General features: G+C 36.0%; 1 protein-coding gene across 2 annotated transcripts in view; it reads right to left on the reverse strand.

Moving 5' to 3' along the window:
* MAGI3 (membrane associated guanylate kinase, WW and PDZ domain containing 3) overlaps nt 1-25,582 on the reverse strand; it is a 289,692-nt gene that overhangs the window by 147,160 nt on the left and 116,950 nt on the right. The window lies entirely within an intron of this gene.

Genomic DNA, 25,582 nt, shown 5'->3' on the forward strand with positions numbered 1-25,582 from the left:
GTAGCTATCTTAGTAGCCGTCTGGGTTATTAGATCAAAAAACACAGTATATATAGGATCCGGTACTATCCATGGTTTCGGGCATCCACTGGGGGTCTTGACACATATCTCCCAAGAATAAGGCAAGGCTACCGCACAGAGTATTGTGGGAATTTACACCTTAAATCTGGGGTTTATGGGAAGACTTCACTAATTGCCATTGTAGCTGAAGCCTGAAGGATAAATAGGAGCCAAGGTAGACTCCACACAATGTGAGGTAAGAGTTCCAGAGACCAGTGGGTTAAGCAGAACCTTGTAACAATAATTTAAAAGAACATCCACTAATTCAGGTCTGACACTAAAACCCTTTGCAATTCCCATAAGCTAACAACTATGAACATAGTCTTTCTGGTCACCTCTATATTCCACATCTGTGTTCATATGCTTTCTCATTATTTCTAGGCTATCTTCTACTTATAAGAATATATCCAAGGTTTTAAACTGAGAAGGTCTATATGTACGCATTTCTCTAAGTATGCCACTCTCGTTAGAGGCAAGTAGAAACTTAATGAATTTTAAAAATAATTTATATAATTAAATTCCTCTCCAGTCCCAAGTGTGAAAAGCATTAAATACTCTGGAGTCTCCTGAGCCATTTCCATTTTTAAAACTAATCCGTTTTTCAAGTTACAGTTTGAAGAAACACAGACTAAAGCAATGAAGCAACGTTATTATATTCTACATTATACAGCCATCACCTCATCAATCACAAGAAAGGCTCCTGCTAACAGAAGTCACTTTCTTTGTCTATATTACAAATCATAGCAATTGTACATGCTAAAATGGGAGTGTCCATTTTCCATAGGTTCCTGGAAGGGGCCATCACAAATATATTGTTCAGATTTCATGTGTCACCCTGGGTCCTACATATCTCTGGCATTTGAAGGTCAAGCCTGCTGCTTCCCCTACATATGCCCAGAAAGGTTTTCTTTTCTCTCTCCCTCCTTTCTTATCTCCCTCCTCTTCTTCCTTCCTCCATTTTTTATAATGCATTTATAATCAGAAGAATTATAATTACAGCTAGAGAAAGAACTCTTTGGGTTAAGTACTCTATACATCTGAAAAATCCATGAGCTCTACCAAACTAAAAGTATACATTCCTAAAAGTCTAACACTGTTTATCACATATAGAATTTCATATTAATGCAGCATCAAAATTGCTCCAATATTCAAATTATGTATAACTAAAATCAATCATACTGTGGACATTTTTTTGATTTTATGACTTTTATTTGCTTAAAAAAGGAAGTGTTTCTGTGTATGAGATATTTACAAATAACAATCATTTCTCTAAAAAACCTTCAGACACATGGCCAGGGATCTGAAACGTAAGAAAAAAGAGGTGGTGCCCCAGAGGAAAATGGTACTGCATCTTTATGAATATTCTCACTTCTAAGGCAACTATACCAGTATGTCAATACCCAGCTCTCCCTTCTAACCTCCACACCCAACTGTTTTCTCTACTGGTTTCAGTTTTGTGTCTACTACTCTACCTGGTGCTCTACAGTGCTGTGTACATATAAATAAGGTTAAAGCAAAAGGCCTGAACATTGACCACTTGTCCACCTGCTCTGAAAACAAGATGTGGGCAGAACTCTGGAGTCCACATTAAGCAGGTCCCCTTTTCATCTCTCCTCGCCATTGGTTCTTGATACAGAACAGTTGGTACATGTCTGTTTCCCTCACTGGATCTTAAGCATGTGTGAAGTCAGAAACTATGTTTTGTGTGTCTCTGTATCCTCAAAAATACTAGCATAGTGCTGAATAAGCATTTGTCTTAAATATGAAAAAATGGCATTTTAAATAAATAAATAATAAAATAATATGATCATTATACTGACAGTTTTTCTAATTAGTTCATATTAGAAAAATACTTTTACTATAGCCTTCAAAGAACAGAAACTCTATCACTAAGCAACATCACTGAAAGTAATGTTTTGGCCAGGTGTGGTGGCTCATACTTGTAATTCCAGCACTTTGAGAGTCTGAGATGGGTGGATTGCTTGGGCCTGGGAGTCTGAGACCATCTCTATTTTTTTGTAGAGATGGGTAAAACGCTGTGTCTACAAAACAAATATGATATAGTAGCTGGGCATGAGGGTGCACACCTATAGTCTCAGCTACCTGGGAGGCTGAAGAGGGAGGATCACCTAAGCCAGGAAGGTCGAAGCTGCAGTGAGCCATGATCGCACCACTGCACTCCAGCATGGGGAACAGAATGAGATCCTGTCTCAAAAAAAAAAAGTAATGCTTCAATATATGACAATGCAGTCAAATGTTCATGATGTATCTTAAATGAAAAAAAGCAAATTATAAAATATTTGGTGTAAACCCAAATTAAACATAACTGAAGATATGCAAATAAAAAATGTAAGGGGCACACATAAAACAAACTGATACGTAAACACTTAACAAAACTTAAGGTATTACCAAAGGATATAATTACTTTGTGATTTTTGCAAAGCGTTTTAAATAAACTTTCTTTTCTTTTTCTTTCCTTTTTCTTTCTTTCTTTTTTTTTTTTTTTTTTTTTTTTTTTTTTTTTGGTTGAGAAGGAGTCTCGCTCTGTCCCCAGCCCAGGCTGGAGTGCAGTGGCTCGATCTTGGCTCACTGCAACCACTGCCTCCCAGGTTCAAGCAATTCTCCTTCCTCAGCCTCCCAAGTAGCTGGGACTACAGACACGCACCACAGTGCCCAGCTAATTTTTGTATTTTTAGTAGAGATGGGGTTTCACCATGTTGGCCAGGATGGTCTCAATCTCTTGACCTCATGATCTGCCCACCTCAGCTTCCCAAAGTGCTGGGATTACAGGCGTGAGCCACCATGCCTAGCCTTAAACTTTTTTCTTTAAAAATATTTTTCTTCATAGTTTTTGTATTTTCAAATTTTCTGCAGTGAAAATATGTTACTATAATGAAAAAAAAAGTTTTATAAACTAGAAACCAAATTTTCAAAAACTGTGGTCTTTAAAGGTCATTAATGGAAAAGAAGGCCTATGATAGTGAATCATTATGACAAAAAACTTGCAAGTTATACATGAAAGCTGAGACTATTTGTGTAGGCTTTTCCTTAATCAGCTGTCTTAAAAATAAGTATTACTTTTACCACTTCTAGGATAAAGTGCAACCATTTCTCTTTTAACTGAAACTCTTGGTCAATGGATAAACCAAAGAACCAAAATCTATGTTTGAAAAGTGAGATGGAAATCATCATTCTAGATAAGACACAACAAAATCAGCACAATCTCCCCTTAAAAGGTCATATATCAAGAAGGGCAAAGTAAAATGGAACCTTCCTAGCAGAACAGAGTAGGAAAAGTAAAAAATAATAATCATTATCAAAACTGGGACCTTTTCTTTTCCAAACTTTTTATGGAATTACGAACATTTAGTAACTAAAGAAAAACAGCATTTTAGAAGTGTAATACTGACGCTATTTACAATTTTTTCTTTGTGACGCTCACATCAGGAATCATTAGTAAACCTGTCGTGATACCAGATAACCAATGCCTGGCTGGCACACCAATAACTGAATCATATTATTAATGCTTCATCCTTTTGACAGGAGGGTAAAGCCAACTATTGTGCACTGTCATTTTCACCGAAAACAGAATAACTGGGTTCAGTAGTCTTTACAAATTAAAGTTATGTGCTTCAAGAGAATGTCCAAGACTTGAGGTAGAAGATCTGTTACTGATATTTCATTACAACAGCTGATAAAGAGATAGATGAAAGGGAATACTGACCCAAAAAAGATAATCATTAGAGAATTCATGATGTATTTTAAGAGACTTTATTACGTAAACAATTTTAACTTCTGGATTCAGGCAGTAGGCTGATATAATTAACCACTATTAAAGGAACAATTTAATAGCCTCCTTCTCTCTGACAGCTTTTAAAAATATATACTGACCCTTAGAAATTTTCTACATTAAATGGTTAAAGATCCCCAAAACTATATTACACGTCAAAAATAATCTGACTTCAGAGAGAGTCAATATTCATTCAACAAACAAAATAATTTAAGTTTTTCCAATTTCCATTTCTAATCTCTCTTTAATCAATAACATATTTTTAAAAATTTTTAAAATTATTTTTCAAAATGTAAAATGTCTGTTCAAGAACTGGAAGAGTCTTCTAGGCAACATGACAATATAAGTCACTTTCAAAAAGTGACTCTTCAACACAGAAAATGAGAAAAAATAATCAAAAACAGAAAGAAAAAAGTTAATCTCTTTAAAAAGTTATTGACTCCCAAAAATACGAAACAATCTGGACTACGCTGAGGGAATGTCAGAAGCTGACAAACAACTCTCGAGCTCATAAGCACAGCAGGTTTTGCAAACTCTGAATGGAAAATATCCAGAAGGCCTCCACTGACATCCCCAGTTTACATAAGCTATCAGAAAGTATGGCAGGACTGAAGGTCGAACTCATTGGCCAAACTCATTGGCCATTTTTCTTCTGTACAAGGTTCTTAACTGGGCAAACCTATGTCAAAGCTGCAGACAACAGTGACTCGAGAGTGGAATGGTACATGACAAAAGATGTATGAGCTGCAGCAGAGTACCTGCTAATTTACCATTAGTTCACCCTGAAGCAGAGGGAACCAAATGAAGCCGACACCCGTACTCCCAACAATGGAAGGACAAAAGTTCCCAATGCCTAGAAAGAAGAGACAAAAATTCAGAGAGAAACAGATAAAGCTACCAAAATGTGCCCTTGGTGCTAGCTCCCTCCTTACCCACTACCACCAATGCAGGCATTTTAATAGCTAAATAGAGGCTGTTTGCCATTTACATCAAGCTGAAGAGTTCATGTGCTAAAGGTAACAGCCAAGTGGTATCAAGGTAAACTGGAAAGGTAGTCAAGAAACAGCACTAATGCACTTTATGTAAATAAGTAAGAAAATTAGACTGGCATATTAAAAAAGTAACTTTCTGTGGAGAATGCACAGGGAACCAAGAGTAGCCATGGGGCATGTAATTAAACAGTGGCCACTGTCCAGGTGAGAGATGATTTTGATTTACTGTGGTAGTGAAGGGGCAAAGGAGATGGATTTGAGATTCACCGTACATACCCATATATATGAAGAGTTTTTCAATATCAAAAACTATACTTAGAGGAGGAAATCATCTTATATTTAAATCTTAGAATATTTCAGATTACAGAATGATATATAAATTGATATATATAATGATATAAATGATATATAAATTATTTTATTCTTAAAAATCACCAAGTACTGTCTGGAACAGAAATGTTAGCCTAAACCAACAACAATTGCTTCAAGAGATAATTTGAGATGACTGGTAAAAAAGTAAGCAAAGTAAGAAGATTTAGTAATTATTCCATGGGGCATTACCTCCCAGATGTGTGTGTTAGATGTCACCATCAAGCAATATTTCAATGATCATTTGAAAAAAGTGATTCAGTCCATGCTTAGGTTATGGGATCATGAATATATGCCAACAGAAAGAGTAGGGGAAAAAATTCTGCCCTAATTTTACTTGGAACTGAGACACCATTATACACAGATTCAAAAAATACATTATCTCAAACAACTTAGATAGAAGGGAGGAGGAGATGATCCGGAAAACTGTATTAGGTGACTCATTCCAGTGTTGACAAAGCACCAACAAAATTTTTGTATGACACAGTAGCAAAATCTATCTGTAAATTGTGAGTTTAAATATATGTAAAATTAAATATTAGAAGTAGAAATTTGATTATATCCCTTAAAGCTTAGATTCATACCGTCTAATCAAAAGATTTAAAAAAAAAAAAAAAACATGTCTTCTGGTAATTGTGGATAGTTTAAGAATAGGCTCTTCTTGTATTTGAATATACATGGGATTGTGGGTAAAGGCCATAATCCTTGGTGATACATTTGACAGGAAGATTCAGGGAGGGACAAAAAAATACTAATGACTCCAGGTTTCTCATTTGAGAAACCAGGTAAATTTAAGTTCTATTTAGAGAAAAATAGAAAGGAGAAGAACAGGTTTCAGAATTAAGGCAGGAAATCAGGTTGGTTTGAGGCATGTTGTTTTGGGACGTTTATGAGACAGACACCTTGTAGAAATATCAAGTAGGTTGTTGGATATAACTATGCCAAATTCAGACGAGAGATCTGAATTTAGAGCTGGAAATTTGAAGACTTTACCTCACAGAGAATAATTGACAAAAATCTAGCTTTGAAAGAGATGAGCGGCAATAAGTATTTTCACGCACTATTAATGAGGTTGCACAACCTTTCTGAAAGGCATTATGGCAATATCGATCAACATGTACTTGCACATCCTCTTAGAAAAAGCTTCACTAAGATAATATTCAAACACAAATGTAAAAATAAAAATGTGTCTGACTATAGGGATATATATATAATGATGAGTATATCATTAACAATGAAATGTATCTTCAACTACTGATTTATAATGTTGAAGTATATTGCTAAGTAAAAAAGAGGAGGGTATAGAATAGCATTTTGTCTATAATGCTATTTATGAAATTGGTATACACTTCTTTTATATATATATATGCAAAACATATTCTAAAATGTGTTTATTTCTCAGTGGCATGACATTGAAGAATTTGTATCCTCCTCTTCATAATTTTATATTGAGAGGTTTTTTTTTTAAGCAAACAACAAAAGCATACTATTTTTTAGAAATCTATAAAGCTTTGGGTTTTTTTCCCCATTCTCTTAAGTGATTAAGAATTAGAGCAAATATAATCATTGAGGCAAACAATAAAAATCAGAGAAGACCACCCTGGCCAAGTGCAGCTTGCTTTCAAAGTTCAGAGAGGCATAACTAGGAACACACTGTCAAAGCCGAGTACCATCTCAGACTTCAGACCTAACAATTAAGCTACAGAAGTCAGTCCTGGTTAACCTAAGCCTGTAATTTGATTATTGAAATGAATACTACCTGGGCCTTTAGCAGGCCACTTACAGAACTGGTTCCCCTACCCTGACCCAGTGAATACCATATGGTGATTTAAGGCAATTTACTGTAAGACCACATATTAGGGATTAGCAAATCACATACAAGAAAACATGTACAGGAGAAAAACAATAGTCTGATTCCAATAAAAATACTTCCCATAAAAAATAGAAAAAATAGATCACGTGATAGAGGTGATCATTACTTTCTCCCTTAAAGTAAATAAAACCAGAAGGACAGAGGGTGATAAAACAAAATATCAAGCACTATGCAAGGCATTGAGGATATAAAAATCACAAAGTAATACCTGTCTTTGGTGTCATAATGACCACCCCAGTGTTATGGTATCATAAACAAGTATAAACAAATAACTACAAAATGTAGTTAAGAAGCATGTACAAGTTACACAGGAGTATGTACTCAAGAGAAAATAACTGTGACTCGTGGGGGAAGCCAGGCAACATAGGCTGGAAGAATGAATTGAGAGGATGGATATAGGGAGCATAGTGGGCATTCCAGGCAGGAGAAAGGTCATCCTGAGTGGCATGGAGGAAAAGCAAGGCAGCAAGGGATTATAGGACTAGAGTGATAGGTGGGAAGCTCACATGAAAGAAGGATCTAACTCATGGCCTTAAAGGATTAGAGCATTACTCTGTGGTGAAGTCACTAAATATTTTACCAGGATTCATGACATAGCCAGACTTGTGTTTTGGATTGATCATTCTGGCAACAATGTGGACTATGGGAAAAGCAGAACAGCTGAAGGACACTAACACCAACACAGGATAAATTTAGCCACAAACCAATTAATACTAGCAGTAGAAGCAGTATTAGAAGAATCAAAGCAGCAGAAAATTGGATTGGTGAAATAGGAGGCAGAGTCAAGAAACACACTAAACATAAATTAGCTGAGACATGAAGTGAATGAATGCTCACAGATGAGCAGAAGTGCTGTGATTCAAACTTCAAATTACAGGTGTCCCTGCAGGAGGAAAGAGAATGAACTAAATGTTTAATAAACAAGAAGCACAGTTGAGGAAAACTCAAAAATTAAAAAGAAATATTTGAAATGAGAATATTAATATTCACCATGTCCCAAGAAAAAGGAAAAAACAACAGCATCACAAAGACAAATTAAATTATTTAGCTACGGAGGCAGGGAATCTGTTTCCAAAAAGAACAGATATTATTTAAACATTCCAAATCAAGGGAGATTATGAGGACAACTCTGTGATGAAAGACATGATGTGTTATCTGTATTCTGTTTGCCTGGCAAAAGGTCTGAGTTGTCATGGTAATGATGGTTTTAAATTAATATAGATACATTTCATCTATCTTTTTAATCTTTATTTTTCAACTTTTACTTTAGGTTCAGGGGATACATGCACAGGTTTGTTACATGGGTAAATTGAGGGACACTGGAGTATGGTATACAAATGATTTCGTCACCCAGATAGTGATCATAGTACCCAATAAGTAGTGTTTTGACTCTACCCTCACCCTCCTCCCACCCTCCACCCTGAAGTAGGCCCCGTGTCTATTGCTCTCCTCTTTCTGTTCATGTGTTCTCAATGTTAGCTCCCATTTATAAATGAGAACATACGGTATTTGGTTTTCTGTTCCTGTGTTCATTTGCTCATAATGGCCTCCAGCTGCACTGATGTTGCTGCAAAGGACATGATTTTGTTCATCTTATGGCTGCATAGTATTCCATGGTGTAAATGTACCACACTTGGATTTTTTTCTTCAGAGAGTAATGAAAGGAGTAATCTGGAGCTCTATGACTAAAGCTAAAAGAAAACCATATAACTTAGAGCTGCTGTAGGCAAATATTAATACTATGTTATTTAACCACTGTGATGAAAAACAGGTGTCATGTGAGAAAAAACAAGACACACAGGTAACATGACCAATAGATACAGGGAGCAGGTACAATCCACACACTACCTTATTTTTCATGGTCAAAATGAATGGATGTCAAAAGTTACTGCTTTCTAGAGAGATGTAAATTAATCACAATTCAGTTGGAAAACGTCTGTTGTAAGTTCAAGTAAACACTAACATCAATTTTTCTTTGTAGCTCTTCAATAACATACATCTTCATATATTATATGATTCTGTTACCTTGTTATTGACATTATGAGACAGATTTATAATACACACCCTTAGAATTAACATTATCAAACTCTCTAATAAATAATTCACATGTACCTTACCTCAGTAAACATGAGATACTTTGTTAAAATTTAAATTCAAGATTAAAATCAAGTACACTTTTGTTGCTCTTGAAGAATTCTATTGCATTTAAAAGCGGGACCTGGCGAGGAGTGGTGGCTAATGCCTGTAATCCCAGCATCTTGGGAGGCCGAGGCAGGCGAATCCCCTGAGGTCGGAAGTTCGAGACCAGCCTCACCAACGTGGAGAAACCCCATCTCTACTAGAAATAAAATTAGCTGGCCATGGTGGCACATGGAGGCTGAGGCAGCCTGGGCAACAAGAGCAAAACTCCAAAAAAAAAAAAAAAAAAAAGAGAGAGAGAGAGACCAGCAGGCAAAAAATGCCATTGAGGGGAAATTATTCTTAGTAATCAGGATTTTAAAGAGTAAGATGTGACAATTTAGAAGAGACCTTAAAAAATAAGACAATTGACAAATAATTTTAAAAAGCTGTTAGTAATAAGATTATGAGTGACTGTGCCCTGTCTTTACATTTTTGTCTTAAATGTTGTTACCATTTTTACAATTAAAAAAAAATAGAAAAGGTTCAATACAAACATGTAGGTAATACTATAAAGACAAAGATAATATATATATATTAATACTGACTGAAAGGGAATTTACAGACATAGAAATAAAGTTTAATGATCAGTTCTGTTTCTGGGAAGCTGTTTATATATAATATAAAAGTTTAATAACTGTATACAAAAAGATTCATACTTGAGTCTATAAAATGAATATACAATTTTTCTTTCTTAGCAAAGTATAAATAATCTTCAAATGGTATGGCTATATTTATGTGATAATTATTTTAATTACATTACCTAGCTCAATTCAGTAAAGAAACCAATTTAACTGATTTTATTGGTTAAATTACTGATTTCTAATTTACATAGCTCTTATTGTCTGATGATATGTTATAAAATTTAAAAGAACCAAGGATGTTTCTTCTCACTTTATTCAAAAAAATTTAAGAACTGAATTATATCTTCAAAGAAATTGTATAAGAAATTCCAATGTATAAAAATAGATGAAACTGTCAGTCCAATTTGAAAAGCTCTGCTTCAACAGTTTCCTATGCTTATACATACAAAGTTGTTTTAGTTCCTTAGCATGGCTGCAATATGTATAAGCCACCTTAAAGGGAGACACGGTGATTTCTGTTGTGCATCATGTTGTGTACTTAGGTTTCGAAAATGGTACCCAGTTTTTTTTTTACCCCAATATCACTTATGTTCAAACACAGAACTCGTATTTTATAAACCGAAAAGAGTGTGGGTCGGGGGAGGGCTACCACCAAAACAAATGGCAAAATAAATGACTAAGCAGTTTATAGAAAAAGAAATGCATGACCTTTAAACTTATAAAAGCTTTCACTCATAAGATAAATGCTAATTAAAACAATATGATTTCTTACCATCAGACTGATGAAACATTCAACAACACTTTGTTGGTGAGGTTGGGAAGAAACATATTCTCATACTTTGCTAGTGGGTACAGTGGCATACCAAAGATGGGGTGGTGGAAGCAGATCACCCTTGATGCCCACAACAACGGAGTGCATTCTATATAGAGAAGTTAAAAATTAAACCTAACTAAAAATTGTTCTGCTTATCATCACGTGCCAGCAATTCTAAACAATCTAAAAAATGTCAGTGATAAAAATATTACCTAAAAAAAATTGTGTTCTAAATTCTAAATAATTGTTCCAGTAACTGTTGAGTTTTAATAACTGGTACGTAAGCTTTAAATTAGCAGATTTTTATTACTTATTTCTCAATAAACACTGAATTATATATGAAAGTTAACTTGAAAAAAAAAGTAAGTTAATTTGGAGAACTCCCAGTTTAGCCTCTGATACACAAGAACTCAGTTACACATATTTATTTCAGAAGTTAATTTTGTAACGTTTTGAAATTATTCAAGTTTCCTTTGAGTATAGTTCATGTGTCTAGTCCCCTAACACTACATATTTCTGCATTTAAACAATATAGTCCAAATCAATAATGATCATTATATACTGTTTGCCTTTTTTCCTTTTCTTTTCTTTTTTTGAGACAGGGTCTTGCTCTATTGCCCAGGCTGGAGTGCAGTGGTACAACCATGACTTACTGCAGCCTCAGCCCCCTAGGCTCAAGCAATCCTCCCACCTCAGCTTCATGAGTAGCTGGGACTATAGGTGCATACCACCAGGGCTAATTTTTGTATTTTTTATAGAGATAGGGTTTCACTATGTTGCCCAGGCTAGTCTTAAAAACTCGTGGGCTCAAGCAATCCTCCTGACTCAGGGTCCCAAAGTTCTGGGATTACAGGCACAAGACACCGCACCTTGCCTGTTTCTCTTTTCTAAGTTGTCTTTTTAAAAAACTTTTATTTTAGGTTTATGAATACATGTGCAGTATTTTTATATAGGTAAACTGCACGTCATGGGGGCTTGGTTACAGATGATTTGGTCACCCAGGTAATAAGCATAGTACCATAGTACTCAATAGGTATTTTTCTTAATCGTCTCCCTCCTCCCACCGTCTACCCTCAAGAAGGCCCTGGGGTCTGTTGTTTGCCTCTTTGTGTCCATGTATTCTTGTTTAGCTCCCACTTACGAGAACATACGACATTCGGTTTTCTGTTTCTGCGTAAGTTGTCTTTTTCTTTTTTTTCTGATAGGAAGTTTTAGATGAGCTAATCGGACATAAAAATGTTCGCAGACAGCCAGAATCAACTTTGAACAATGGACAATAAAACATAAAGCTTTAAAACTGGTATTTAAAGAACAACACATGGAAACTGTAGCTGTGGTCATTACACAAAAATAAAATGTGAGGAAATGGACATTTATATTGAGAAAAGAACAAAAATGTGAAGAATGCTAAGGGAAACAACAAAAGATGCTGCTCTTACATTACTAGAAGAAACCAAATAGCACTGTTTATTTGAATGCACAGTTATAAACTAGTGGGTCAAATAGCATCAGTGTCCACTATCACACAGTCATTTTCTCTGTATTTTCCAGAAAAAGAAAAACTTTTAGAAGTTTTTTAACAAACCAAATAGAAAAACCTGAGATGAATTTTCTGGTGAAAATATTTTAATAAACATTTTCTGTACTGTAATATTTAATTTCTTTTTGCTGGCATGATTATATATTCAACATTCAATAAAATATTTAATGTTTACATCTCATTTCTACCCATTATTATATTTTGTTTTATTTCACAGTTATTTTTGAAAATAATTTTGTCATACAGGAGAGGTATATATTAAAAAGTTATCTGTTTTAGGCATCAAATATACTAGGCATGCCACTGTGGAGTACAAGATGATACATCCAGTAGAGAAGAAAAAATCAGGACACTTACAGTTGTAGTACTGCTAGAGACTAAAGGTTTATGCTCCCCCAAAATTCATATGCTAAAACCTAATCCCCCATGTAATTGTATGAGGAGGTGGGGCCCTTCAGAGGTGATTACATCATGAGGACAGAGCCTGCATTAATGGGAATAGTGTCCAATAAAAGAGAACACGGAGATCTCCTTTACCCTTCCGCCTCATGAGGACACAGCAAAAAGATGGCCATCTTTGAACCAGGCATCAAATTGAACCTCATCAGGCATCAAATCTGCTGGCACCTTCAACCTAGTACTTACTTCTCAGCCTCCAGAACTGTGATAAATAAATGTTTGTCATTTGAATCACTCAGTTCATGGAATTTTCATTATACCAACGCTACTTAACAAGGACAGTTACATAGTTACATCATAACAAATAGAAACACACTAGGAAGCTAAACTAATAAAAATGTTTACCTATGACAGGGTGGTAAAAGGACTGAGGCGGAGGGTAGATATAGAAAATAGAAGCCAAAATTCTCCAACTATACTTTATAATATAGTTTGACTTCTGAACCAACAAAAGTTTTATAAATTCAAGAGAATATAACTAAATATAAGATCTAAATAAGCAAACTTTGACTAAAAACAAGTAAAAACAAATGAACTTAACTGCTTGTCAAATTAGTAACATCACATGAGAACAAAAAAAAAATTTCAAGTCACTTTTGAACATAGTACTCTGATTTACATTCTTACTGGCATATATTCTAAGGACAATAAAAACTATTAAAACAATATTTAACCTCACATAATGCTTATAGTATTAACATTTGGTTTTGTAATTTTAAACCTATCTTGTGTACTGTAGGATAAAGCAAATAAGTAATTATGTTGGTCATTTCCAGCTGCGAAGTTCTTATTTACCTAAGAATGCCAGCTAACAATGTACAAGGAACGACAGAATTAGCAACTCCCAATGAAATAACTGATTCAGGCAAGAATCATCAATAAATGTTAAGCCATTTAGTATGAAATTATTCCCACTGATTTCCTGCTAATCTCACAAGGGAAAAATATTTTATTACGCATAAAAGATCAAACATTATTACTAATCTGACAGCCATTTGATGCAATACAATATGAAGTTTATAGTATCATCTATGAAATTATTTTTGCCAAGACATTTAATCTGAATAGAATCAACTTGATTTACATTCCAGTTTATAGGAATTACAAAGGATAAAGAAACAAGATAAATGATACCATGAAGAAGGAATCAGACAAATTTAGAATTTACAACATTCTCTTAAAAAGTCTGTTCTCCCTTAAAAAAAAAAAAAAAAGTGGGGGAGGTGAAGATTTTTCTAATAAAAGAGACTTCATAGGTATAACAACTAAAAGCAGTATGTGAACTTTAGTTGGATCCTGTTTAGAAAAGGCAAAAAAAAAAAAAAAGCCATTAAAAATATTTTTATGATAACTGGGGAAATTTGACTGTGAACTATATAGTAGCTAATATTAAGATATTATTGTTAATTTTCTTAGATGTGACGGTGGGTGTTGTGAGGTATAATACAGAATTCATGCTAAATATTTTCGGATTAAAGTGTCATAAAATTTGCAATTTACTTTGAAACGGTTTTATTAAACACAGACATGCACACATACATACTTATAGATAGGTGAGTATAAAATCTAGGTGGTGGTTATATGGGTATTCATTATCCGGTTCCTTCAAATTTTCTGTATGCTTGAAAATTTTCACAATAGTAAGTTGAAAAAATACAGAATTCCTTAGTAAATACAGTATTAACTGACTCTAGCAATAGGTACTTAAGATAATTTATAGAAAGACTTAAGAACTCATTCTCTGCTATTCTGCCAGTTAGGAATCAATCTTTTATCTTTTTTCCTTCAGTCAGGTGCAAAACAGAAAATACTCAGCAACATCTTCCCTGTGTTAACAAAGTGTCTTCTCTGCAGTTTCCTCAACAATTGAAGAATTTTCTTTCACCTAGCTGCCCATTTAACTCAGCTCAATATCCTCTGAAGACCAACCTAATTTAAATGAAGTTGTGTTGAATGCTCAAAGTTTTCTAAACCTTCCATTTGGCACCAAGTTTTATTCTTTGGCTTCTGCCTAAATAATAAATTCTTAAAAATAACACAACCTTTTATAAGCCTTTCTCCCTATTTAACATGTTCTTCATTTGGGTAAATTCATTCTATTTGCACAGCTTAATTGTCACCTATATTCTAGTAATTTCCAAACTGCCATCCTCAACTCTTTCTCCCTACTTCCAAATTCTTGTGCCTATTGAGTGATGCCAACTGAAAAAGCCCCTCAAACTCAGCAAATCCAAAAGTGAATTCATCATACCTCCTTCCCCCTGCCGCCCCCTCCACCCCGCACACAAAATCTGCCGTAATTCACCTCAACTGCCATTGTAAAACTCTAGGAGTCAGTGGTGGCTATTTTTCTTCCCCTCACTGACATATCAAATTGGTAATAATATTAACAAATTGCAACAATAACTATTATGGAAATAACACTTATATGGTGCTTACTATGTATCTGGCACCTGTTCTAAACTCTGTACATATATTAATTCATTTAATTCTCACAACAATCTTATAAGTATTGTTTTTCTTCCCATTTTACAGATGGGGAGAATGAGGCATAGCGAGGTTTAGCGACTGCCCAAGATGTACAAAGCTACTGACAGAGTTAGGACTTGAACCCAGGTGTCTGGGCTCTACAGTCTTTTTTCTTAATAAATTATACCTTCTCTTCAATCACCAAATACAGTTGATACCATCTCCCAAATATTTCTCAAACTCATTCAGTTCTCTCCATTTCAATGACTACTACCTTAATCCAGGTGACTAACATCTTTAGCCTGATTAAGCCAACAGCTTCCTAACTGGACTCCCTGCCATCAGCTTTGTTTTCTAATTTTCCCAAAGTACAAATCTGCTTATATCATACTTCTACTTTTGTATATAACCTTCCAATTAAGCTAAGAATAGCACTCAAATCCCTTAATGTAGTTTATAAGACCTCCAGCGTTCCCTTTCAGCCTCTTTTCCTGCCCCTCTGTAGTTCCCTCGCCATACTCCATACCCACTGTCATTCTCACATTCCTCAAATGTCAGGTCCTCCCTCTCTCATACATAGACCTTCGAATGTGATGTTCCTTTTCTCTGGAACACTCTTCCCCTAACCCCTTGTATGGTTGTCTCACAGCCTTTATGCTGACATTAATATGCCTAGATCTTCGAAGAGGTCTCTCTAATCTCCCAGGTCTAAATTAGTTAGCCTTTTTATTTGCTCCCCTAGGACCCTGTGATCTCCTTATCACATATACCCACATGCCTTATCACGCTGTACTACACCTGCCTAACAGGCTGCCTCACTCCCTGGTTCACAAACATTAGAACAGGAACAAATTAAGAGCTCAATAAATATTAAAGAATTAATAAAATGAGACTGAAATACTTAAAGTCTTGTCAAATAAAATAACTTTTTTGGTCTAATCATATATATATTTTTTTTATAAACCTAATTTTATCTTCTGGAATATTCTACTCAAAATATGTTTTGTTATTTTGAGATGGAGTACTGCTCTGTCACCAGGCTGGAGTCCAATGGTACGATCTTGGCTCATTGCAATCTCTGCCTCCTGGGTTTAAGCAATTCTCCTGCCTCAGCTTCCCAAGTAGCTGGGATTACAGGGGTGCAGTGCCACACCCCGTTAATTTTTGAATTTTTAGTAGAGAACAGGTTTCACCATGTTGGCCGTGATGGTCTCAATCTCTTGACTCATGATCCACCCGCCTCATCCTCCAAAAGTTATGGAATTACAGGCATGAGCCACTGTACCTGGCCAATATGTAGTTTATGTTTAATAATCTTTCACGTTACCCAAATTACCTCCATTATTTATTTATCTTCTCAAAATGTTAAATGATAAAGTTTAATTAAACCACATTAAATAATTAAACTACATTAATCATTAAATAAATAAAATACAGTCTTCATTTAGTTATTTATTATATGAAATAATTTAATAGTTAAATTATTTAATTATATAAAATAATTTAATAGTTATTTAACTATTATATGAAATAATTTAACTATTAAATGAAGACTGTATTTTATTATTTAACCATTATATGAAATAATTTAACTATTAATGACTGCCTTTTATTATCATTTAATTATTTAGTTTAATGAAGACCACAGAGAGAAAACAGAGCTTGGCAAAGTCTGTTATCTTTTAATCTGTATGTGCAGTTTTCAAAAGAACAAGTTACACAGCAAGCAACTGCCCTATAGTCTTCTAAAACGTCAATGTCATAAGAAGACAGGAAAAAAGGAAGAAAGCCTAGTCTAAATTAACAGACTGAAGAGTCAGGACAACTAAACCAAATATGATTCTTGTTTCGTTCCTAGATGTTTCAAGAGAGAGAGAAAATTTAAAAAGGAAAAAGCTTTATATAAAGGACATTTTTGGAACAACTGGGAAATTGTGAATCTAGCCTATATATTAGTCTGTTTTCATGCTGCTGATAAAGACATACCCAAGACTGGGCAATTTACAAAAGAAAGAGGTTTAATGGACTCAGTTCCACATGGCTATGGAGGCTTCACAATCATGGTGGAAGGTGAAAGGCATGTCTCACATGGCGGCAAGCAAGAGAAGAGAGCTTATGCAAAAAAACTCCCTTTTATAAAACCATCAGATCTCTTGAGACTTATTCACTATCATAAGACTAGCACAGGAAAGGCCCACCCCCATGATTCAATTTCCTCCCACCAGGTCCCTCCCACAACACATGGGAATTGTGGGAGTTGCAATTCAAGATGAGATTTGGGTGGGGACACAGCTAAACCATATCATTCTTCCCTTGGTCCCTCCTAAATCTCATGTTTTCATATTTCAAAGCTAATCACGTCTTCCAACAGTCCCCTAAAGTCAACTCATTTCAGCATTAACTCAAAAGTTCACATTCCAATGTCTCATCTGAGAAAAGGCAAGTCCCTTCTGCCTATGAGCCTGTAAAATCAAAAGCAAGTTAGTAACTTTCTAGATACAATGGGGGTACAGGCATTAGATAAACACACCAGTTCCACACAGGAGAAACTGGCCAAAACAAAGGTGCTAAAGGCCCCATGCAAGTCCGAAATCCAGTAGGGCAGTCAAATCTTAAAGCTCCAAAATTATCCCCTTAAACTCCATGTCTCACATCCAGGTCACAATGATGCAAGAGGTGGGTTGCCATGGTTTGGGTAGCTCTGTCCCTGTGGCTTTACAGGGTACAGCCTCCCTCCTGGCTGCTTTCACAGGCTGGCATTGAGTGTCTGCAGCTTTTCCAGTGCAAGCTGGATCTGGCTTTTCCAGTGCAAGTCAGTGGATCTACCATTCTGGGGTGTGGGGGATGGTGGCCCTCTTCTCACAGCTACACTAGGCAGTGCCCCAGTGGGGACTCTGTGTGAGGGTGCCCACCCCACATTTCCCTTCAGCACTGCCCTAGCAAAGGTTCTCCATGAGTGCCCCACTTTTGCAGCAAACTTCTGCCTAGATAGCCAAGCATTTTCATACATCCTCTGGAATCTAGGCAGAGGTTCCTGAATCTCAATTTTTGACTTCTGTGCACCTTCAGGCTCAGCACCATGTGGAAGCTACCAGGGCTTAGGGTTTGCATCCTCTGAAGCCACAGCCCAAGCTGTATCTTGGCCCCTTTTAGTCATAGCTAGAGTGGCTGGAACACAAGGCACCAAGTCCCTAGACTGCACACAGCAGAAAGATCCCAGGCCGGGCCCACTAAACCATTTTTCCTCCTAGGCCTCTGGGCCTATGATGGAAAGGGCTGCCCCAAAGGTCTCTAGCATGCCCTGAAGACATTTTCCCCATTGTCCTGGGGATTAACATTAACATTTGGCTCTTTATTACTTATGCAAATTTCTGCAGCCAGCTTCAATTTGTCCTCAGAAAATGGGATTTTATTTTCTACCACATTGTCAGGCTGCAGATTTTCCAAACTTTTATGCTCTGTTTCCCTTTTAAAACTGAATGCTTTTAACAGCATCCAAATCACCCCTTGAATGCTTTACTGCTTAGAGTTTTCTTCCACCAGACATGCTTAATCATCTCTCTCAAGTTCAAAGTTCCACAAATCTCCAGGGCAGGGGCAAAATGCTGCCAGTCTCTTTGCTAAAACATAACAAGAGTCACCTGTGCTCCAGTTCCCAATAAGTTCTTCATCTCCATCTGAGACCACCTCAGCCTGTATTTCAGTGTTCATATTGTTACCAGCATTTTGGTCAAAGCCATTAAACAAGTATCTCGGGAGTTCCAAACTTTCCCAGATCTTCCTGTCTTCTTCTGAGCCCTCCAAACTGTTCCAGCCTCTATCCAGTTCCAATGTTGCTTCCAAATTTTCAGGTTATCTTTTCAGTAGTGCCCCACTCTACCAGTACCAATTTACTGTATTAATCAATTTTCACACTGCTGATAAAGATATACAAGAGACTGGGCAATTTACAAAAACAGGGGGGGTTTAATGGACTCACAGTTCCATGTGGCTGGGGAGGCCTCACAGTCATGGCAGAAGGTGAAATGCATGTCTCACATGATGGCAGACAAGAAAAAAAGAGCTTGTGCAGGGAAACTCCCTTTTATAAAACCATCAGATCTTGTGAGACTTATTCACTATCATGAGAAGGGCATTGGAAAGACCTACTCCCATGATTCAACTTCCTCCCACCAAGTCCCTCCCACAACACATGAGAATTGTAGTAGTTACATTTCAAGATGAGACTTTGGTGGGGACACAGCAAAACCATATCAGCCTGCATATTAAATACTTGCATTGTCTCATTGTTACATTTCTTGGGTGTGCTTGTATAGGAAAACGTCCTTACTCTTAGTAGACATATGCTGACGTATCATGATATATGCAGTTTACCTTCAAGTAGTTTTATTTAAAAAATTACACATATGCTTAGAGAAAAAAGGAAAATTTGGCATTAAGTAAAAAATTAGTTCAAGCAAAGGATATGTGAATACTCATTCGCTCTTACCATTTTTGAAGGTTTGAACTTAAAAAAAAGTTAAAAAAGATACATAACATTTATCAAGTGGGCTGGAGACACCATTCTAAGATAGTTACATATATTAACGCAATCCTCACAAGATCACTGTGAGGTAAGTATTATTATTATCTCTGTTTTATAGGTGAGTAGCCAGAGGTATTAAGAGGTTAAGTAACTTACCCAAAGTCACACAGCTGGTTGTATAAATTGTGGTAAAAAAGCATAGCCTAAAAGAGGACGGAAGGCAAAGATAATCACATGAGTAATTATAAAAAAGTATATGGCAGGCCAGGCATGGTGGCTCATACCTGTAATCCTAGCACTTTGGGAGATGGAGGTAGGCAGATCACTTAAGTCCACGAGTTCAAGACCAGCCTGGCTAACATGGTGAAACCCCATCTCTACTAAAAATACAAAAATTAGCTGGGTGTGGTGACACACGCCTGGAATCCCAGCTACTTGGGAGGCTGAGGCATAAGACTCACTTGAAAGTAAGAGTCAGAGGTTGCAGTGAGTTGAGATCATGCCACTACTCTCATCTGGGTGACAGAGCAAGACCTTATCTCAAAAAAAGAAAGAAATATATGACAAACCAAAAGATACACACATGTCAACGTAAAATTTTAAAGCAAAGGGGAAGAGGAGTTAGGAAAGCTCCACACCCAGAGCTCAGGTTCTTGAGTTATTCTGTGGAGCTGTGGGCATGATAGAAGACTTTGATACATGGTTAGAAGATAGACTGGACAACCATCTAAGGCAAATTCCAAGCTTATAATATAAAGGAAGTCATATCAAAAAGACAAATAAAAGAAAGCAAAACTGACTAACAGCTTGGTTATTTCAGGAGAGGAGGCAGGAATAAAAAGGCAGATTGCATAGGTGAAACAGGAAATGATGAAAATTGATTTCTTTTTGTATATAGCTTTACATAAAATTCAAAATACAACTATTACAAGTACTGGACATTAAGAATAGCACTAGCTGGCTGGGTGTGGTAGCTCACGCCTGTAATCCCAGCTCTTTGGGAAGCTGAGGTGGGTGGATCAGTTGAGGTAAGAAGTTCAAGACCCGTCTGGCCAACATGGTGAAACACCGTTTCCACTAAAAATACAAAAATTAGCCAGGTGTGGTGACAGGCACCTGTAATCCCAGGTACTTGGGAGGCTGGGGCAGGAGAATCACTTGAACCCAGGAGGCTGAGTTTGCAGTGAGCCGAGATTATGCCACTGTACTCTAGCAGGCTGAGTGACAGCGTGAGACTCCATCTCAAAAAGAGGAAAAAAAAAAAAGAATAGCACTAACTGCAAAATTTTTCTTAAAGGCAGTTAGGAAAATGTTTGTGGTGGTTGTATGTAGGGAGAGCCTAAATAGGTTCCATCACAGTGGTTTACTGTAACAAACCACTTTCTAATTAATCATGCCCCCTCTCACTTTCTCTAGCACAAAAATCAAGAGAGTTAAAGAAAACAGGACAGACACTATGCTAGGCGCAATGGCTCATACCTATAATCCCAGCACTTTGGAAGGCTGAAGCAGGTGAATCACCTGAGGTCAGGGGTTCAAGACCAGCCTGGCCAACATGGTGAAACCCCATCTCTACTAAAAATACAAAAATTAGCCAGGCGTGGTGGCTCACGCCTTTAATCCCAGCTACTTGGGAAACTGAGTCAGGAGAATCACTTGAACCCAGGAGGTAGAGGTTGTGGTGAGCTGATCGTGCCATTGCACTCCAGTCTGGGTGACAGAGCAAGACTCTGTCTTAAAAAAAAAAAAAGAAAACAGGACACTAAAAAATGTAAGATTACACAGTAGTATCCATGGAATATACACAGACACATAAATAGTAACGTAAGTAAGTTTATTTTAAAAACCTCTTATAAAATATAATTTGAAAAACAAAATAATGTTCCTTATATTAATTTATAAACATTTATTTACATTCCTGTCACCCATCCCCCGCTCAAATACAGGCTTCTTCATGGCAGGAATCAAGCCTGATTCATTCCTATGTCCCTAGTGTCTAAAACAGAAATAGGTATACAATAGGCACTCAAATGTTTGCTGAATTTAAACATATTTATGGAACTTATACACGAAGAACTAAAAACAATTAAGTCTCAATATACTCATTCCTACTGTGATCATTTGTAACATGCAGTTTTTTCTATTTTAAAAAATAACATCAGTTCCAAAAGTGAACATGCTTGATGTGTTGAAGTCTGAACTGACCATGTTTATATTTATTTCAAACCATGGATATTAGCCATCACAAACAGGCATGGATTTATTAACACATTCCAAAGCTACAGAATTATGATAGACAAACTTCACCTACAAGCATTCAAGTTATATTGCACATGCAGTAAAAAGACAATAAAACAGGGCTCAGATGCTATCCTTAGAAAAGCTTGTTTACAAGATTAGCCCTTGGCTAGCCTCTGAGAATCTGGATTTTCGGACTGTTCCTACTATTCCCTGACAAGAATATCTCATTTTGCCTGAATTGTGGAGACAATGTGATTTACTTTCCCTCTGGGAATCCGGAAATCTGATATATGCTAGGCTGAGGCTGCCCATGTGACAAGTCTCCATAAAAATCCTGGCCATTGAGTCACTAATGACCTTTCCTGGCATATGACACTGTATGTGTGTTGCCACAACTCAATACTGCAGGAGGTAAGGGCATCCTGTGTGACTCCACTGGGAGCTGGAGCTATGTGCCTTTTCCTTTAATTGCTATAAATCAGAGCTATTAGTAGGACTATGCACTGAGCCCTTTTGAGTTATCCTAACAAATCACCACACCTGGAAGTGGTCTTGGAGACCTCTGACACAGTATGCCATATCAGATAATAGTCCCATTATTTGGGGATAATGATAATTATGAAACATTTAACAGATTTCCATAAAAAGTCATATCAAAAAGAAATTTAATAGGAGTCATTAAGATTTTGACTTTGAACTATGTTTTACAATAATTACTTCTATCTAATAGTTACTATAGACTTCCCTAGTGGGGCAAGAAAGCAAAAAGATAGTTAATTATGAGAAACCCAATCATACTTCAAGCTATGAACTAGATCTCAGCCTCAAAAGTTATGGGATTATTCTTAAGAAATCTCATTTCCACCCTGCTTCCCTCACCCCCAAATCCATATAAATCCCAATAGGCATTTTTCTAACAACAGGTTTCCGGAGCTCAAATGTTACATTTTAATAGCCCAAATTCTTGAGGCTTTGGTTTTTGTTTTCATAGACAGAATTAGGGTGATGTCAGAAAGCATCAGTGGCCCCCCTTTTTTCCCCTCCTAAAATATGTAGCTCGAATTCATGTGTAGCTCATAGTAACAGGGAAAACTGTTATTCATTCCTGTGAAGAAATATAATTTGGGGGCAATATATATCCAAAAATTGTCTAGATGCCTCCTGCATTATATGTTTTCATTTTAAAACAAGCACTGACAAGAACTCTTAAACATTTTCTCAGAATAAGCATATTTTATACAAAATATTTCATACAAAAAATTTAAGTAACATTCTAGATAAATATAATTACTTTTTAAATTAAATGAATTAGATTTAAGATCCCTATAGAGAAAAAACACAATACACATTTTTATCTATTACAGAAAAATGTATTGACCTAAGAAGCTTCAGTAGCAGCTGCACTTTGGAACAATTCTGTTAGCTACAGAAAGAATAGGTGCATCACCCAAACTTTAAATCACAGTCTAAATGGAAGCAACTAATAATAAATGGGAATGAGGATGGGGCAGGAGATCTGTTAATCTAATTATAGTTGAAAGGCTTCAACATTTCATCAAATATTTGTATTAAAGATATTAAAAATTGGTGGGGCGTGGTGGCTCACGCCTGTAATCCCAGCACTTTGGGAGGCCGAGGCAGGTGGATCACAAGGTTAGGAGATTGAGACCATCCTGGCTAACATGGTAAGACCCCGCCTTAAAAAAAATTTTTTTTAAGATATTAAAAATTATGTTTTTATTGGTACTATATGTAGATACAAAAAACAGTAAGGTTCCTTTTTGATATTATTTTAACTACCTTGCTTTTCCCAACTCCTAAAATGTACATAAGGAATTAAGTATGAGATAAATAATAATATTCAATGGAAAGCCACTGCTAATATAAATAAAAAACATCTCATTACTACTATTGAATTTAAAAAGCCATACTCAGAGAAATGTTGAAACATAGGAAACCAGTCAAGTTGAACACACTGAATAAAATCTATAACCATAAATCTGAAACCACATTCATTCATTCAGTCATCATAAACAAACCACCATGGGAACAGAAAGATACAACTCTTTGCACTCTAGGAGTTTAGGTGGAGAAGGGGAGACAGGTCAGCAATGTCAGTGGTACGTTATTTGTATTACCACAGAAACCAGTAAAACTGATTCAGGGGCTTGAAAGAGGCAGGGGTCAATTTTAGAGATACTGAAGTATATGACAGCAGAGAAAAAAATTTCTTACACACAGTGAGGAACTATTATAAGAGAAAGGGTATTAGGTGAATCAAATTTCTGTTTTAAATCCATGGATGTAGAAGACACAGTGGGAGAAGGAGGGTACAATAATTCAGGCCTTATGGAAGAGGGACTCTAGGATTTCTCCCACATATTCCACTAGGGAACAAGACAGAGAATGCAGGAGGTATCAGATTTTGTGACTCAAATCTAGTGAATTTGACATGTTATGGGACATTAAAGTATACAAAGATGCTTACTCTGCAGCTAGACTTAGAAGCTAAGATCAGCCTAAAGATTTTGAATTGTAGTACCAACATATAGATGATATGTGAAACTGCAGGCACAAATGAGGTAATCCAAGACAGCTACCAGAATGAGAAGAAAAGCAAAAAGTACAGAACTCTAAAGGACACAAATTTTAAGAGAGAAAGGGAAAGAGATTAGAAAAGGTAAGTAAATATGCACTTTGCACCTTTGTGCCTACTAGGTATCCTAGGCATTTCCATTAACGTTATTTCTTCACTAGGGACTTAACAGAAACAAATATGAAATATACTTTTTTTCTACGGTGTTATCTATAACAGTGATTTTCTCAACTAGGTGCAATTTTGCTCCCTAGGAGACATATGGCAGTGTTTGGAGGCCTTTTAAAAAAAATTTATTTTAGAACAGTTTTAAATTTACAGAAAAATTATGAAGATAATACAGAGAGTTCTCATATACTATACCAATTCCCCCATTATCAATATATTACTATGGTATATTTGTCACAATCAATAAACCAATATTGATACATTATTGACTAAAGTTCATATTTTATTCAAATTTCCTAATTTTTTACCTAAAGTTTTTCTTCCCCCCATTCCAGGATCACATCCAGAATACATTACATTTACTTGTCATGTTTCCTTAGGCTTCCCTTATCTGTGACAGTTTCTTAGACTTTCCTTGTTTTTGATGACCTTGAAAATTTTGAGTGGTAGTAGACAGGTATTCTGTAGAATGCCCTTCAACTGTAATGTATCTCATGATTTTCTCATGATGAGACTGGGGTTACATGTTCTTGAGAGGAAGACAAGTAAGGTAAAGTGCCATTCTCATTACTTCATGTTAAGAATACATGTTAAGAATACATACACTATCAATAGGATTTATTAACTTTGAATACCTTAGTAGTATTCATCAGAGTTCTTCACTAGAGTGTTGTTACTTTTCCCTCTCCTTCTATACTGACTGTGCCCTTTGGAAGGAAGTCACTATGGGTAGCTCATACCTAAGGAGTGGGGAGTTATGTCCCATATCTTGGGGGCAGGTAGTTACATAATTTATTTGGAATTCCTCAGAGGAGATTTGTCGATTTCACTCCAATTAATGAATTTATGAGATCATTTATGGGCTCTTGAATATCTGTTTCATACTTTGGGTTATAATCTAATACTATTCTTTTTTTTTTTTTTT

The sequence above is a fragment of the Cebus imitator genome, unplaced genomic scaffold (genome assembly GCF_001604975.1).
Source record: "Cebus imitator isolate Cc_AM_T3 unplaced genomic scaffold, Cebus_imitator-1.0 Scaffold32, whole genome shotgun sequence".
Classification (NCBI taxonomy): Eukaryota; Metazoa; Chordata; class Mammalia; order Primates; family Cebidae; genus Cebus; species Cebus imitator.